This window comes from Oncorhynchus mykiss, chromosome 9, assembly GCF_057628025.1.
Source record: "Oncorhynchus mykiss isolate SJ-2025 chromosome 9, ASM5762802v1, whole genome shotgun sequence".
NCBI lineage: Eukaryota > Metazoa > Chordata > Actinopteri > Salmoniformes > Salmonidae > Oncorhynchus > Oncorhynchus mykiss.
Genome location: NC_143030.1, coordinates 57710787 through 57727509, shown reverse-complemented (window position 1 = coordinate 57727509; position 16723 = coordinate 57710787). Strand labels below are relative to the sequence as shown.

The 16723-nt window shown below is 46.7% G+C and overlaps 1 long non-coding RNA gene across 1 annotated transcript; it reads right to left on the bottom strand.

Annotated features, from left to right (window-relative positions):
- Nucleotides 1-1742: 1742 nt before the first annotated feature.
- Nucleotides 1743-2306, bottom strand: LOC149981272 (uncharacterized). The gene is made up of 2 exons (XR_016483336.1): nucleotides 2182-2306; nucleotides 1743-1892 (listed from the first exon to the last, which is right to left on the bottom strand). It is a non-coding gene; the product is annotated as an uncharacterized LOC149981272 (long non-coding RNA).
- Nucleotides 2307-16723: the final 14417 nt, after the last annotated feature.

Sequence of the window (16723 nt, the reverse complement as noted above, 5' to 3'; positions counted from 1 at the left end):
ACAACAAAAGTTTTGAAATAAATAAGGGTTAAATGTAATGTTTTTTTGTGTGGTTTTTAAAATCATTATAGGCCTACTGTTTATAATCTAAAAATGACCACTATATGCCAGATTGCATGAGACTATCCCTACACATGATACCTAGGACATTCCATAAACAGAGCCAAAAATAAATAAATTAGGCGGCTGCATCATGCGTGACTGAGCTTACTATGCTTATATAGCCTCGGCGGCTCAGCCTGTTCACACAAGTGAAATGCAAATCCAACATAATCATGAGATCAAATTTCTAATTGATACTGTTCCCATCCCCATGGGACAATGATAAATCATAGTATTTAAAACATACAGTGCTTTCGGAAAATGTTCAGACCCCTTCACTTTTTCCATTTTTGTTACGTTACAGCCTTATTCTAAAATGGATTAAATTACTTTTCCCCCCTAATCAATCTACTCACAATACTCCATAATAACAAAGTGAAAACAGGTTTTTAGACATTTTTGCACATTTATAAAAATAAAAACAGAAATACTTTATTTACATAAGTATTCCAACCCTATGCTATGAGACTCGAAATTGATCTCAGCTGCATCCTGTTTCCATTGATTATCCATGAGATGTTTCTACAACTTCATTGGAGCCCACCTGTGGTAAATTCAATTGATTGGACATGATTTGGAAAGGCACACACCTGTAAGGTTCCACAGTTGACAGTAGATGTCAGAGCAAAAACCAAGCAATTAGGTCAAAGGAATTGTCCGTAGAGCTCCAAGACAGGATTGTGTTGAGGCACAGATCTGGTGAAGGGTACCAAAACATGTCTGCAGCATTGAAGGTCTCCAAGAACACAGTGGCCTCGTTCATTCTTAAATGGAAGAAGTTTGGAACCACCAAGACTCTTCAGCACTCTACCAATCAGGCCTTTATGGTAAAGTGGCCAGACGGAAGCCACTCCTCAGTAAAAGGCACATGACAGCCCCCTTTGGAGTTTGCCAAAAGGCACCTAAAGGACTCTCAGACCATGAAAAACAAGATTATCTGGTCTGATGAAACCAAGATTGAACTCTTTGCCTGCCTGAATGCCAAGCGTCACATTTGGAGGAAACCTGGCACCATCCCTACGGTGAAGCATGGTGGTGGCAGCATCATCATCATGCTGTGGGGATGTTTTTCAGCAGCAGGGAGACAGGTCAGGATTGAGGGAAAGATTTACCGAGCAAAGTACAGAGAGATCCTTGATGAAAACCTTCTACAGAGCACTCAGGACCTCAGACTGGGGTTAAGACTCACCTTCCAACAGGACAACAACTCTAAGCACCCAGCCAAGACAACGCAGGAGTGGCTTCGGGACAAGTCTCTGAGCGTCCTTGAGTGGCCCAGCCAGAGCCCAGACTTGAACCCGATCGAACATCTCTGGATAGACCTGAAAATAGCTGTACAGCGACATTCCCCATCCAACCTGACAGAGCTTGAGAGGATCTGCAAAGAATGTGACAAACTCCCCAAATACAGGTGTGCGAAGCTTGTAGCGTCATACACAAGAAAACTTGAGGCTCTAATCGCTGCCAAAGGTGCTTCGACAAAGTAAAAAACAATTTAATAAGGCTGTAAAGTAACAAAAATGTGGAAAAAGTCAAGGGGTCTGAATACTTTGCTGAATGCACTGTACTTGCATTCTGAGTAGATCATTTATCACGACTCAGGATATGACTTAGATGCAGACACGGGAGGCAGATAGTACAGTTCTCAAGATGATTTATCCGAAACAGGCAAAGGGCAGGTCGAGGGCAGGGTTCGTGATCAGGTCCGAGTCAGGCAGGTACAGGACGGCAGGCATGCTCGGGGTCATGCAGGCAGAATGGTCAGAATCGGCAAAAACTAGGAAACAGAACTAGAGAAACAGGAAGGCAGTATTTTAATACAATGGTATTAAAACATCCCCAAGCCTGTTTGACTTCCACTTCCTTTATTAAGAAGCATTTCAATCATATTTACATGTTAAATAACATTTAACTGGTTTTCCTCATGGTATTATTTATATACAGTTTATCCAATGAATACACAAACATCAAATGGTGGTCCAGAGCTCAACATCATGCCATAATATGGTTATAAGGCTGTTAGCTGTACAATCTGTCCTTGCTTAATGCTCATCTATACACACTGAGTAATAAACTCACATTATCACGTCATCACACATCCCCTTTCTGTATTTTTCTCTCTAAAGGGAGCAGTGATTCCATTTCTTCTTCTTTTCTCTCCTAGCTTTAAGCACGCATTCACTCTTACACACTGTATGGGGAGAAACGTTAGGACGATTCTACGGGCCTGTGACTGACAGGGGCCCTAAAAAATTATTAGGACCTTTGGTTAATAATTTTTATATTGAAAAAAAAATGTACCTATCATTATATTTGATTTACAATGTACTAATAAAACGAACGGTTTATTTTTCTTGTTTTTGGCAAAAAGGAAACATCCAGAGAGCCTCTTTTGGCCAGAGAGCTTCTGTATTGCCCAAACCCCCTCATATTTACATCAAATGGTTCGGTCCTGCCCCCAAACCAGGCGCGAACTGTACTTGCTAGCAATGAATTGCGAGTGAGGAGTGCCGGTGGAGCATCATGTCTCAGCTTCCCAAAGAAAGATCTGGCTTCCAAAAACGAAAAGGACACAGGAGAGAGAAAAGGGCCATAGTATGTCACCCAATTTTTGACAAAGGAAGGGAGGTATACTCCGTGAGCGATGGAATTAACCTTTTAGCTTAGTCCATAGTGAAATGGGCTACTTTTGCTCCCCTAACATTAACGTTAGTTAATGTCTTGACAGAACATTCTGTGTTTACATTTCGCTCCTCTAACCCGACATTTAATCAATTCAGGCAAACTTTTAGCAAGCTATTCATACTAATTCGATTGTCCTTGCCCCTGTCTGGTGCCAGGCCCAACAGAAGCAGTATCAGGCTTGGCAGCCCTGTCTCCCCATCACCATACCCCTGAATCATCCCTACTCCCAACTGAAGAAGGTGAGCAGCATTGTGTTGAATGACATGTCAGTTGGCATAATTGCAGGTACTGCAATGAATTGAGGACAGGAATGTGATTCTCCAGTCAGGAAAAATCTAATTTGACACAGAGCCTTAAAGGAAGAGATGCAGGCTCTTAGAGATGGATGAGAGTCTCTCCTGTTTGAGGCGCCACTGATTGCTACGCAAATGGATGTTGCACCTCAATTTAGCAAGGAACACAGCCGTCAAAGGAAAGGGAAGAGATTCCATGATGAGACGTCTCAGGAGACAGCTCAGGACAGTGCAGCAACGGTGTTTCCGAACACAGTGTTTTTTACTGCTATGGACAACATAAGTGACTTCGACACTAGGTTCCACACCACTGCAAATTGTAGAAAAATGTTCTGCTGTTCTGAAAGTTGGGCTGATTAGTGAGGATAAAGTCCCTTCTGTGTGCCAACCACTGATCATGAAATATTCCAGAGATCTTACACCTGAGTTTCAAAATGAAGTAAAACACCTGAACACTATATATGCTGCCACTTTCCCCCCTAACGTGTCCCCTCTTGGTCTCCTGAATGCAATTTGTAAGATGCAGCTGCAAAGCATTTTTGGAGAGGTGTGCATTGCTTTATGTATATTTTGCACACTGCCTGTGACTGTTGGTGAGAGAGCTTTCAGTAAGCTAAAACTGATTTAAAAAATATTAAAATAGTTGAGGTCCACTATGTCCCAGGACAGGATTTGCAGTCTTGCCATGCTGTCCATTTGAAGTCAGTTAGCTAGAAAGCTGGATTTCAAAGACCTGATCAGTGACTTTGCTAGCAAGAAGGCTCGGCCCTGGGCTCTTGGTGAGTAAGGCTGAGCAAGGGCCAGTGACAACTGTTAAATGGCATGGCTCTTGGATCACTACACAAACAGGCTGAGAACAAGACTGAAAATAAGAGATCTGAAAGTAATGGCTGGACTGCCATAAAAATGTATTGTGCAAAATCAAGACCAAGTGGAAGAAACCTATTGATTTGGTGACCACTTGACCTTTTCATTTCCATTTTTACAGCTGCTTATTTTCTAGGTCTACATTTTATTATATCATTCTATAGTTGTTAATTTATTTTCATTGAAGAGGTTAATGTATATTTAAATTATTTATTTTTAAGTTATTCATTAATGTTAATAGAATTTTCCATTCAAGAATTTTACCATTAATTACATTTAGACTGTAAAAGATGGCCTTTAGCACATTTCTTATAGAGGGTATCAGTCTTGAATCAAATAGTGAATTTGACTGTATGCAGAATGTTGCATGCATGTCTGCACAGTGTTATATTTTCACAGCTCACTGTCAGTAAATACCAATAGTAAATATTGGACTACAAGAGAGTTCCAAGCCTGCAAAGGTAGAGTTATTTAAAGCTTTGAATGGGTCGATTGGGTTCTGGAGGTGTGTGGTTACAGCAATTGCGCAGGGTTGGTGTGGCCTGTGGTGGTGGGGCCCAATGTGCTATCTTTTCGTGGTGCCCCAAAATCTCTGGCGGCACATAAAAAGCACTGGAATCTTCTAGACTGTCTTTTTTTTCTCCCATGTGTGAAATCTAATGAAAGGGACATGATTTACTTTTATTTTGTTGAAAAGATGTGTGATGGAAAATTCAGCATTGAGTCATTACTTTTTTCGCCCCGTGCCTTTTGCTCCCTCCTCCAGTTAGCTACCTGGATAATGGCGGACGGAAGACAGGGTGGTGCGGCAGGTGCCGCTTCTCATACCAATCCTGTTATTTTATCTAAAACATCAGGTGTACGCCGACCCCAGCTAAGTAACTCATGCAAAGAGTTAAAGCGCAATTATGTGTTTTATCTCCAGTACTTTGCCATGATTGTCAGTTATGTAGCTGCTCTACTGATAATCTCAGTGTGTCCTTGCTGGGATGACACAATAAATCTACTGCCGGAGAATACCAACACCAAACACATTGGTTCACCGTTCCACCGGAGCGGACATTACACAGCATACCATAATGTTCTGAAAATTGGCTGTCTACCTCGCTCCCTATTCCACTGAACTGAAGTCCAACATTTATCGGAAACTGTTAAACTACCTGTTCAATACCCTCCTGCTCTCCGGGGATGTGCAACTCAATCCTGGGCCTAACATCACCGAGCCATCTATACTCACCGGAGTGGAAAGTAGTGGATGGCCTCGTCCACTCATCGTTGCCGCTGTGGAAGTGGGTGAGTGCTATGGTCCCATAGTTTCTCTCGACTCACCCGGCTCCAGGATGGACTTTGACTCTTCAAACATGCCCAAGTCGCTATATGCGATCCCTGACTCTGTTTCTGGTACGCAAGCTGTTTTAATTAGTTCCCCTCACCCAGTGCAGGCGGGAGGGATTGTTAATTGTGCTACCGAACTGCCCCTAATCAAAACTAAACAAAACGGCCTAAACCCAGCCGTCAGAAAACACAGAAAATGTAATTTCTTTCAATGTGTCAATCACTCTCGAGTCATCTGGGACCCACGAGCTAAGCCCAAGGGACTACTAGGGGGGCACTTGAACATTCGTAGTGTCATTCCAAAAAGTGATCAAATTCAACATCTACACAGACTCCAACCTTGACTTCCTCTGCCTCTCAGAGACACGGCTCCATAAAAACTCTCCATATGCTGCTTTGATTGTGCCTGGCTACAATGTTTTCAGGAGAGACAGGAGGGGGTGTGATGATTTACATTAAAGAACATATCCGATGTAAACAAATTGAGTGGTCATGTGATAATGAACTAGAATGTATTGACCTGAACGTTACACTGTCTCCCCAAATGTCTTTTACCCTTATTGGAATGTATAGGCCACCTTCCACCAAAAGTGTGTTTTTTGATCAGTTTAATAACATGCTTAGGGAATGTGATTTGGGGCAAGACAAGTCTGGTAGGAAAACCCTCAAACGGATCACTAATACCTTTGACCTTACACAGCTAGTTAAAGGGCCAACCAGGGTGACTTGTTGCTCTAAAACACAGATTGATTTGGTGTTCAGTAATAAACCAGAGAGAGTGACTAAATCATTCAATATGGTAACTGGGCTATCTGATCATAATCTGACACTTATAGCCAGAAAGCTGTCTAAGAGCAGGTTTAACCTCTCTACTGTTAGAAAGCCGGATCAACTAAGAATACATAAGAGTGAATTAAACTAAGGTTGTTGAAAAGTATGTAGCAGAACAACTGATTGCCCACCTCAAAAACAGCCCCTTCACATTACATTCCATGCAGTTTGGCTTCAGAGCAAAACACTCCACAGAAACGGCCAACTGCTTTCTTCTGGAAAATGTGAGGTCCAAGATGGACAAAGGGGGCGTTGTTGGGGCTATGTTTCTGGACCTAAGAAAGGCTTTTGATACTCTTAACCATGAGATTCTTATCACAAAATTGACCAAGTTCAACTTTTCCCCCGGATGCCTTGAGATGGATGAAATCATACCTTGAAGGTAGAACTCAGTGTGTCAGAGTGAGCAATGAGCTGTCGCCCACTCTTAGCTATGATGTGGGCGTGCCCCAAGGGTCAATACTGGGGCCCCTCCTGTTCAGCCTGTACATTAAAGATCTGCCTTCTGTCTGTACTGGGTGTGAAGTTCAAATGTATGCAGATGATACAGTGATATATGTGTATGCAAAGAGCAAACAACAAGCTGCACAAGAACTCATTACTGTAATGGTCCAGGTTACAAAGTGGCTCAGTGACTCGTGTTTGCATCTCAATGTGAAAAAAACTGTTTGCATGTTCTTCACAAAGAGGGCAACAGATGATATTGAGCCAGATGTCAATGTGTCAGGGGAGAAGCTCCAGGTTGTATGTAAGGGCGTTCGTCTGTAGGAGGAAGAGAAGCGGACCAAAGCGCAGCGTGGTGGTTATTCATGTTTTAATAAATCGCTACACATGAACAAACTAACAAAAACAAGAAATGTGAAAACGCAAAACAGTCCTATCCTGTGACACCAAACACAGTGACAGGAACAATCACCCACAAACACAGTGAAACCCAGGCTACCTAAGTATGGTTCTCAATCAGAGACAACTAATGACACCTGCCTCTGATTGAGAACCATACTAGGCCGAAAACATAGAAATGCCCCAAAACACAGAAAAACAAACATAGACTGCCCACCCAACTCACACCCTGACCATACTAAATAAATACAAAACAACAGAAATAGAGGTCAGAACGTGACAGTACCCCCCCCCCAAAGGTGCGGACTCCGGCCGCAAAACCTTGACCTATAGGGGAGGGTCTGGGTGGGCGTCTGTCCGCGGTGGCGGCTCTGGCGCGGGACGCGGACCCCACTTCACCATTGTCTTAGTCCGCCTTCCTGGCTTACTCACCATGACCACCCCTCTCAATGACCCCACTGGACAGAGGGGCTGCTCGGGACAGAGGGGCAGCTCGGGACAGAGGTGAAGCAGCTGCTCGGGACAGAGGGACAGCTGCTCGGGACAGAGGGGCGATAGCAGCTCGGGACCGAGGGGCGATAGCAGTTCGGGACAGAGGGACAGCTGCTCGGGACAGAGGGACAGCTGCTCGGGACAGAGGGACAGCTGCTCGGGACAGAGGGACAGCTGCTCGGGACAGAGGGACAGCTGCTCGGGACAGAGGGGCGGCAGCAGCTTGGGACAGAGGGGCGACAGCTGCTCTGGACAGAGGGGCAGCTGCTCGGGCGGCCCCTGGCTGACTGGCGGCCCCTGGCTGACTGGCGGCCCCTGGCTTACTGGCGGCACTGGCGGCCCCTGGCTGACTGGCGGCACTGGCGGCCCCTGGCTGACTGGCGGCACTGGCGGCCCCTGGCTGACTGGCGGCACTGGCGGCCCCTGGCTGACTGGCGGCACTGGCGGCCCCTGGCTGACTGGCGGCACTGGCGGCCCCTGGCTGACTGGCGGCACTGGCGGCCCCTGGCTGACTGGCGGCACTGGCGGCCCCTGGCTGACTGGCGGCACTGGCGGCCCCTGGCTGACTGGCGGCACTGGCGGCCCCTGGCTGACTGGCGGCACTGGCGGCCCCTGGCAGACGGGCGGCACTGGCGGCTCCTGGCAGATGGGCGGCGCTGGCGGCTCCTGGCAGACGGGCGGCGCTGGCGGCTCCTGGCAGATGGGCGGCGCTGGCGGCGCTGGGCAGACGAGCGGCGCTGGCGGCGCTGGGCAGACGGGCGGCGCTGGGCAGACGGACGGCGCTGGCGGCGCTGGGCAGACGGGCGGCGCTGGGCAGACGGGCGGCGTTGGCGGCGCTGGGCAGACGGGAAGCTCAGCTGGCGCTGGGCAGACGGGAAGCTCCGGCAACGCTGGAGAAGAGGAAGGCCCTGGTAGCGCCGGAGAGGCGGGAGGCTCCGGCAGAGGCGCCGGACAGGCGGGAGGCTCCGGCAGAGGCGCCGGACAGGTGGGAGGCTCCGGCAGCGCTGGAGAGGAGGAAGCCCCTGTAAGGATGGGCCGGAGAGACAGCCTGGTACGGGGGGCTGCCACCGGAGGGCTGGTGCGTGGAGGTGGTGACGGATAGACCGGACCGTGAAGGCGTACTGGAGATCTTGAGAGCAGGGCTGGCACCAACCGCCCTGGCTGGATCCTCACCCTAGCCCGGCAGATGTGGGGAGCTGGGATGTAGCGCACCGGGCTAAGCACGCGTACTGGGGACACCGTGCGCACAACTGCATAACACGGTGCCTGACCAGCACCACGCCCGCCACAGTTAGCACTGCTAGGAGCACTGTAGTGCTGAGATGGCACAGGACGTGCAAGGCTAGGGAGATGCACAGGAGGCCTGGTGCGTGAGGCTGGCACAGTCTTCACCAGACCCCTCGCACGCACCTCAGGATGAGTATGGAGAGCTGACCCCGGTGCCATTAAATCCCTGACACGCTCCGTCGGGCGAATGTCGTGCCTCATGCACCAAACCAGCAAGTCCCTCATATCACTCTCCTCCAATTTCCCCATTAACTCCTTCACAGTCTCTGCTTCGCTCACCTCCAACACCAGCTCTGGTTCTGAGCTCCTCCTTGGCTCCTCACGATAAACGGGGGGAGTTGGCTCAGGTCTCACTCCTGACTCTGCCACACTCCCCCTGTGCCCCCCCCCAAGAAATTTTTGGGGGTGACTCTCGGGCTTCCGTCCGCGCCGCCGTGCTTGCTTCTCAGAATGCCGCCTCTCTGCTTTTGCTGCCTCCAGCTCGGCCTTGGGGCGGCAATATTCTCCTGGCTTAGCCCAGGGTCCTCTCCCGTCGAGGATTTCCTCCCATGTCCAGAATTCCTTACTACGTATCTCCTGCAGCCGCTGTTGCTTCTCCTGCTGCTCCTGCCTGTTGACACGCTGCTTGGTCCTGTTGTGGTGGGTGATTCTGTAAGGGCGTTCGTCTGTAGGAGGAAGAGAAGCGGACCAAAGCGCAGCGTGGTGGTTATTCATGTTTTAATAAATCGCTACACATGAACAAACTAACAAAAACAAGAAATGTGAAAACGCAAAACAGTCCTATCCTGTGACACCAAACACAGTGACAGGAACAATCACCCACAAACACACAGTGAAACCCAGGCTACCTAAGTATGGTTCTCAATCAGAGACAACTAATGACACCTGCCTCTGATTGAGAACCATACTAGGCCGAAAACATAGAAATGCCCCAAAACACAGAAAAACAAACATAGACTGCCCACCCAACTCACGCCCTGACCATACTAAATAAATACAAAACAACAGAAATAGAGGTCAGAACGTGACATTGTATCTGATTTTAAGTGCCTTGGCATCATACTCAATTCCAACCTCTCTTTTAAAAAGCATGTGAAAAAGGTCATTCAAATAACCAAATTCAACCTAGCTAATTTCCGATTTATACGAAATTGTTTGACTACAGAGGTAGCAAAACTACTTCAGATACTCCCCCACTTAACATACTTCAAATCTATGATACTCCCCCACTTAACATACTGCTTGACTAGTTGGGCCCAAGCTTGCTGTACAACATTAAAACTTATTCAGTCTGTCTTCAGGCTGTCTTCAGTGCTTGGTAGGAATCCCAATAGCCATCATCACTGTTACATCCTCAGAAAGCATGAGCTCCTGAGTTGGGAAAATCTTGTGCAATACATCAACGCATGTCTTGTATTCAAGATCCTAAATGGCCTGGCTCCCCCTCCACTCAGTATTTTTGTTAAACAGAAAACCCAAACATATGGCAGCAGATCCACAAGGTCTGCCATGAGAGGTGACTGTATAGTTCCCTTAAGGAAAAGCACCTTTAGTAAATCCGCTTTCTCTGTGAGAGCTTCCCATGTCTGGAATACACTGCCATCAGACACACATAACTGCCCCACATATCACACTTTCACAAAATGCATGAAGACATGGCTAAAGGTCAATCAGATTTGTGAACATAACCCCAAGCTGTGTATTGCCGCTTTCCATGTTGTCTGTCGTTTGTAAGGTGTGGAAACACTTTGTTGCTTTTATGAATTTTGTCTTGCTGCTTTTTGTTCTATGTTGCTCTGTCTGTATGCTATGTCTTGCTTGTCCTATGTTGCTCTGTCTGTATGCTATGTCTTGCTTGTCCTATGTTGCTCTGCGTGTGCTCACTGCTCAATGATTGTCTATATGGTAATTGTTTTTAATAACCTGCCCAGGGACTGAGGTTGAAAATTAGCTGGCTGGCTAAAACCGGCACTTTTACTGAAACGTTGTAAAACCCTGTAAAAAATAAAATAAACTCAAATAAACTCAAACTTCAATCACTTAGAGTTATTACTAGTTGAATTCAAGGCAGGTGGTTTTTCACAATGTTCATGGGGTTAATGACCTGTTTGTATGGTGCCATAATTTTCTTGATCTCAGTGATTGCCTATCCTGGGTTGAGTCCCTGTGAAATGAAAATAAAATAAGAGGTAAATAAAAGTAGCCTGATGCGCACCAAATTAGAAACATAACAGAGAGGGATTGGTGATGACTACTTCTGAGCTGCAGGAGTTGTATAAAATCCACTGTGCTGAACTCTACACTAGCCTAATTACTGTCTTATTACAGATGCAGTGTATTCAGATAGTGAGTGTACCTTGGGCCAGGTCTTAATCCAGATCATGGTACGACATCCAGTGTTTAATTTGAACCAGATCCGGCACATCTCAGATTTGACTTGGTTTGTTCCGGCACCTATTTGCCCGCACCGGTACCTCTCACCGGCATGATTTATTAATTGTTTCACTGTTCGCACTGTAGACATTCTAATAAAAGAGATCAGCGTTAAATCAAGTTGCCTCCTTGTTATTTCTCCCACCCCCCAGAAAGACAATCATATAAAAGCACAGTGATCCTTCTGTGTAATCATCCTATCCTGCCACACTGATTCCAGACCTGCTTTCTTATTTGTACATAGAGGTTATGGGGAGGGCCGGTGGGGTAAGCAACTGATCTTGACACAGGTCTTGGTAGTGGTGGTCAGCTGGTGAAGAGGTCCTTACCTAATCACGTTACGTAGCCTAGGCTAGTCGTCTCCCTAATGAATTTGAATTGTGGGAAAGACAAATAAAAAAAGGATAAGAAGAGGCAGTCGAGTTTGATTACATTTTTCAAGTCCACAAATCCAGAGAAAGACTGAATCCAACCCAGAACGAGCCAGATAACTGTCAGTGCCGGAGGAGAGGAGTGAGGGGCAAACTGTTCCTGATGGCGATGCCGTCGTAGCAGCGCTGCTAATCCCACCAGTTCAGCATCACCACCGGCACCTCCACTAGCGAGTCAGACTCAGTGGGAGGGAGACTGGGAGCAGTGCATCTACCGACAAAGTGGTGGATTTGCAGTTCAAGGACAAGCAAACATATAACCCATGGCTTTTCATGCAGAATTAAAAATTGGGCTGGACAACATGCAAAAAGGTATGGCGTTTGGGTGGGTTACGACTGGATGGATTAAACTAGCCAAAGAGTAGGTGGGATGTACAGTAAATTAACATCCTATGCCTCAGACGTAAACAAACAAAGAGCCCTTCAAAAAAAGTGTTTTGTACATGCCCGAACCAAGGCGCATTTGGTGCCAGTAAGCCTTGTAGACAAGGCTAGAGAGGACACCCAGGTTATAGTTAACAATTAAAAATAGACACGACAGACAGTCTTCTGAACAGCCTTGAAATGAGGATAAACATCACAGCCACAAGCTCACTCATGGCTTTGAGCAAGAAATGGACTCTCAGGAGTTAAGTGGACTTGACATGGTTATGGGAGGTTTTGAAAACTAAGGTAGGACATTTTTGGCAACAGCGGTAGAGAGAGAAGGGGTCCTTCGACAGTCTGTCCTCATTGCCTGACTCAATCATCCAACAATAGGCCTGTTGAGGAGGGAAACACATTCATTAGATTTACTTCATACACCAAGATCATAAAATGCTTGTCTCTGGGATGAGATTTTCAGACAAACTCAGACAAACATTACCTGAGTCAATTGTCCAATTATATGCCTGTTGAAAAAGCATCCACACATCACCTTTACTTTGTTTTAAGACATTGCTTATCCTTGTCAAAAAAGCAAAAATAAGAATTGCATATTCACTTACAACCAAATACACACCTGCATGAGGAAAGCAAGGCCCAGATACTTATATCCATTCCACCAGTAGCTAGGGCAGCTGGTGCTACGGCAGGCACAGAGAATGCACTCAGACCAACCTGGGAGAGGAGGATCATTAGAGATCAGAGTCCTTGTGGTCTTACCACTTTGTATATTTGAAAGAACTTTATAGTGTAAGTTGAAACTCCAGAAAGCTATGGCAAAGTGTGGTTCACATGTATTAAAAAATATATATATACAGTGCCTTGCGAAAGTATTCGGCCCCTTTGAACTTTGCGACCTTTTGCCACATTTCAGGCTTCAAACATAAAGATATAAAACTGTATTTTTTTGTGAAGAATCAACAACAAGTGGGACACAATCATGAAGTGGAACGACATTTATTGGATATTTCAAACTTTTTTAACAAATCAAAAACTGAAAAATTGGGCGTGCAAAATTATTCAGCCCCTTTACTTTCAGTGCAGCAAACTCTCTCCAGAAGTTCAGTGAGGATCTCTGAATGATCCAATGTTGACCTAAATGACTAATGATGATAAATACAATCCACCTGTGTGTAATCAAGTCTCCGTATAAATGCACCTGCACTGTGATAGTCTCAGAGGTCCGTTAAAAGCGCAGAGAGCATCATGAAGAACAAGGAACACACCAGGCAGGTCCGAGATACTGTTGTGGAGAAGTTTAAAGCCGGATTTGGATACAAAAAGATTTCCCAAGCTTTAAACATCCCAAGGAGCACTGTGCAAGCGATAATATTGAAATGGAAGGAGTATCAGACCACTGCAAATCTACCAAGACCTGGCCGTCCCTCTAAACTTTCAGCTCATACAAGGAGAAGACTGATCAGAGATGCAGCCAAGAGGCCCATGATCACTCTGGATGAACTGCAGAGATCTACAGCTGAGGTGGGAGACTCTGTCCATAGGACAACAATCAGTCGTATATTGCACAAATCTGGCCTTTATGGAAGAGTGGCAAGAAGAAAGCCATTTCTTAAAGATATCCATAAAAAGTGTTGTTTAAAGTTTGCCACAAGCCACCTGGGAGACACACCAAACATCTGGTCAGATGAAACCAAAATTGAACTTTTTGGCAACAATGCAAAACGTTATGTTTGGCGTAAAAGCAACACAGCTGAACACACCATCCCCACTGTCAAACATGGTGGTGGCAGCATCATGGTTTGGGCCTGCTTTTCTTCAGCAGGGACAGGGACGATGGTTAAAATTGATGGGAAGATGGATGGAGCCAAATACAGGACCATTCTGGAAGAAAACCTGATGGAGTCTGCAAAAGACCTGAGACTGGGACGGAGATTTGTCTTCCAACAAGACAATGATCCAAAACATAAAGCAAAATCTACAATGGAATGGTTCAAAAATAAACATATCCAGGTGTTAGAATGGCCAAGTCAAAGTCCAGACCTGAATCCAATCGAGAATCTGTGGAAAGAACTGAAAACTGCTGTTCACAAATGCTCTCCATCCAACCTCACTGAGCTCGAGCTGTTTTGCAAGGAGGAATGGGAAAAAATGTCAGTCTCTCGATGTGCAAAACTGATAGAGACATACCCCAAGCGACTTACAGCTGTAATCGCAGCAAAAGGTGGCGCTACAAAGTATTAACTTAAGGGGGCTGAATAATTTTGCACGCCCAATTTTTCAGTTTTTGATTTGTTAAAAACGTTTGAAATATCCAATAAATGTTGTTCCACTTCATGATTGTGTCCCACTTGTTGTTGATTCTTCACAAAAAAATACAGTTTTATATCTTTATGTTTGAAGCCTGAAATGTGGCAAAAGGTCGCAAAGTTCAAGGGGGCCGAATACTTTTGCAAGGCACTGTATATCCTTCACAAGGGTGATACAAGGTCTTAATGTAGCAAAGTAATTGGTTCTGACTAGGCCACTTGATCCCCAAAAAATAGTGCTTGGACCCTTTCTGATTGTCACGATCGTTATAAGGAGTGGACCAAGATGCAGCATGGTATGTATACCATCCTTTATTTTGGAATAGAACACTTTAAAGAACAAAACAAACAAATGAAACGTGACGCTAATATAATGCTCACAGGCATTATACATAGACAAGATCCACAAAGCACAATGGGAAAATGGCTACCTAAATATGATCCCCAATCAGAGACAACGATAAACAGCTGCCTCTGATTGGGAACCATACTAGGCCAACATAGAAATATAATTCACCTAGATAACCCACCCTTAAATCACACCCCGACCTAACCAACATAGAGATTAAAAGCTCTTTATGGTCAGGGCGTGACAGTACCCCCCCCCCCCCCCCCCCCAAAGGTGCGAGTCTGGCCGCAAAACCTGACTCAATAGGGGAGGGTCCGGGTGGGCATCTACCGTCGGGGGCCTCTCCGGTGCGGGGTGAAGTACCCACTCCGCTCGTGGACACGTCATCGGAGGTACCGGACCGTGGCTCGTCGCCGGAAGAACCGGACCGTGGATCATCGCCAGAGGAACCGGACCGTGAATCATTGCCGGATGCTCCGAACCGTGGATCGTCGCCGGGGACTCCGGACCGTAGATCGTCGCCGGGGACTCCGGACTGGGAACCCTCGCAGGAGGCTCCGGACTGAGAACCCCCGCTGGAGGCTCCGGACCGCAAACCGTTGCTGGTGGCTCCGGACCGCCGACCGTCGCTGGAGGCTCTGGACCGCCGATTATCGTTGGAGGTTCCTATTATTTTCTTTTGAACTATTATTTTGATAAACACATTTGAAACTGAGCTAATCCTACTCTGTCTGATCTGTGTAAATGTTCTGACCCAACCCCCTGGTCTGCCACACCAAGTAGACTAAAATAGGGGGGCACCGGTACCGAGTCAGTGTGCAGGTTAGTTGAGGTAATTTGTACATGTAGTTGGGGGGGATGTGACTATGCATAGATAATAAACAGTGAGTAGCAGCAGTGTACAAAGGGGGTGTCAATGTAAATTGTCCGGTGGCGATTGTTTTGTTGTTCAACAGTCTTATGGCTTGGAGGTAGAAGCTGTTGAGGAGCCTTTTGGTCTTAGACTTTGCGCTCCAGTACCGCTTGCTGTACGGTAGCAGAGATAACAGTCTACAACTTGGGTGATTGGAGTCTCTGACAATTTTATGGGCTTTCATCTGACACCGCCTATTGTATAGGTCCTGGATGACAGGGAGCTTGGCCCCAGTGAGGTACTGGGCCGTTCTGCAGTGCCTTATGGTCAGATGCCGAGCAGTTGCCATAGCAGGCGGTGATGCAACCATGCTCTCGATGGTAGAACCTTTTGAGGATTTGGTGACCCATGCCAAATCTTTTCAGTCTCCTGAGGGGGAAAAGGTTTTGTTGTGCCCTCTTCATGGCTGTCTTGGCATGTTTGGACCATGATAGTTCGTTGGTGATGTGAACACCAAGGAACTTGAAACGCTCAACCCGCTCCACTACAGCCCCGTCAATGGTTATGGGGGCCTGTTCGGCCCTACTTTTCCTGTAGTCCACGATCAGCTCACATTGAGGGAGAGGTTGTTGTCCTGGCACCACACTGACAGTTCTCTGACCTCCTCCCTATAGGCCGTCTCATCATTGTTGGGGTGATCAGGCCTACCACTGTTGTGGCGTCAGCAAAATTAGTGAGGGTGTTGGAGTCGTGTTTGGCCACGGAGTCGTGTTTGGCCAAGCAGTCGTGGGTGAACAGGGAATACTGGAGGGTACTAAGTACACACCCCTGAGGGGCCCCTGTGTTGAGGATCAGCGTGGCAGACGTGTTGTTGCCTACTTTTACCACCTGGGGGCGGCCCGTCAGGAAGTTCAGAATCCAGTTGCAAAGGGAGGTGTTTAGTCCCAGAGTCCTTAGCTTGGTGATGAGCTTCCTGGGCACTGTGGTGTTGAACGCTGAGCTGTAGTCAATAAACAGCATTCTCACATAGGTGTTCCTTTTGTCCAGGTGCGAAAGGGCAGTGTGGAGTGCGATTGAGATTGCGTCAGATCTGTGGATCTGTTGGGGCGGTATGCAAATTGGAGTGGGTCTAGGGTGTCTGGGAGGATGCTGTTGATGTGAGCTATGACCAGCCTTTCAAAGCACTTCATGGCTACCGACGTGAGTGCCACGGGGCGGTAATCATTTAGGCA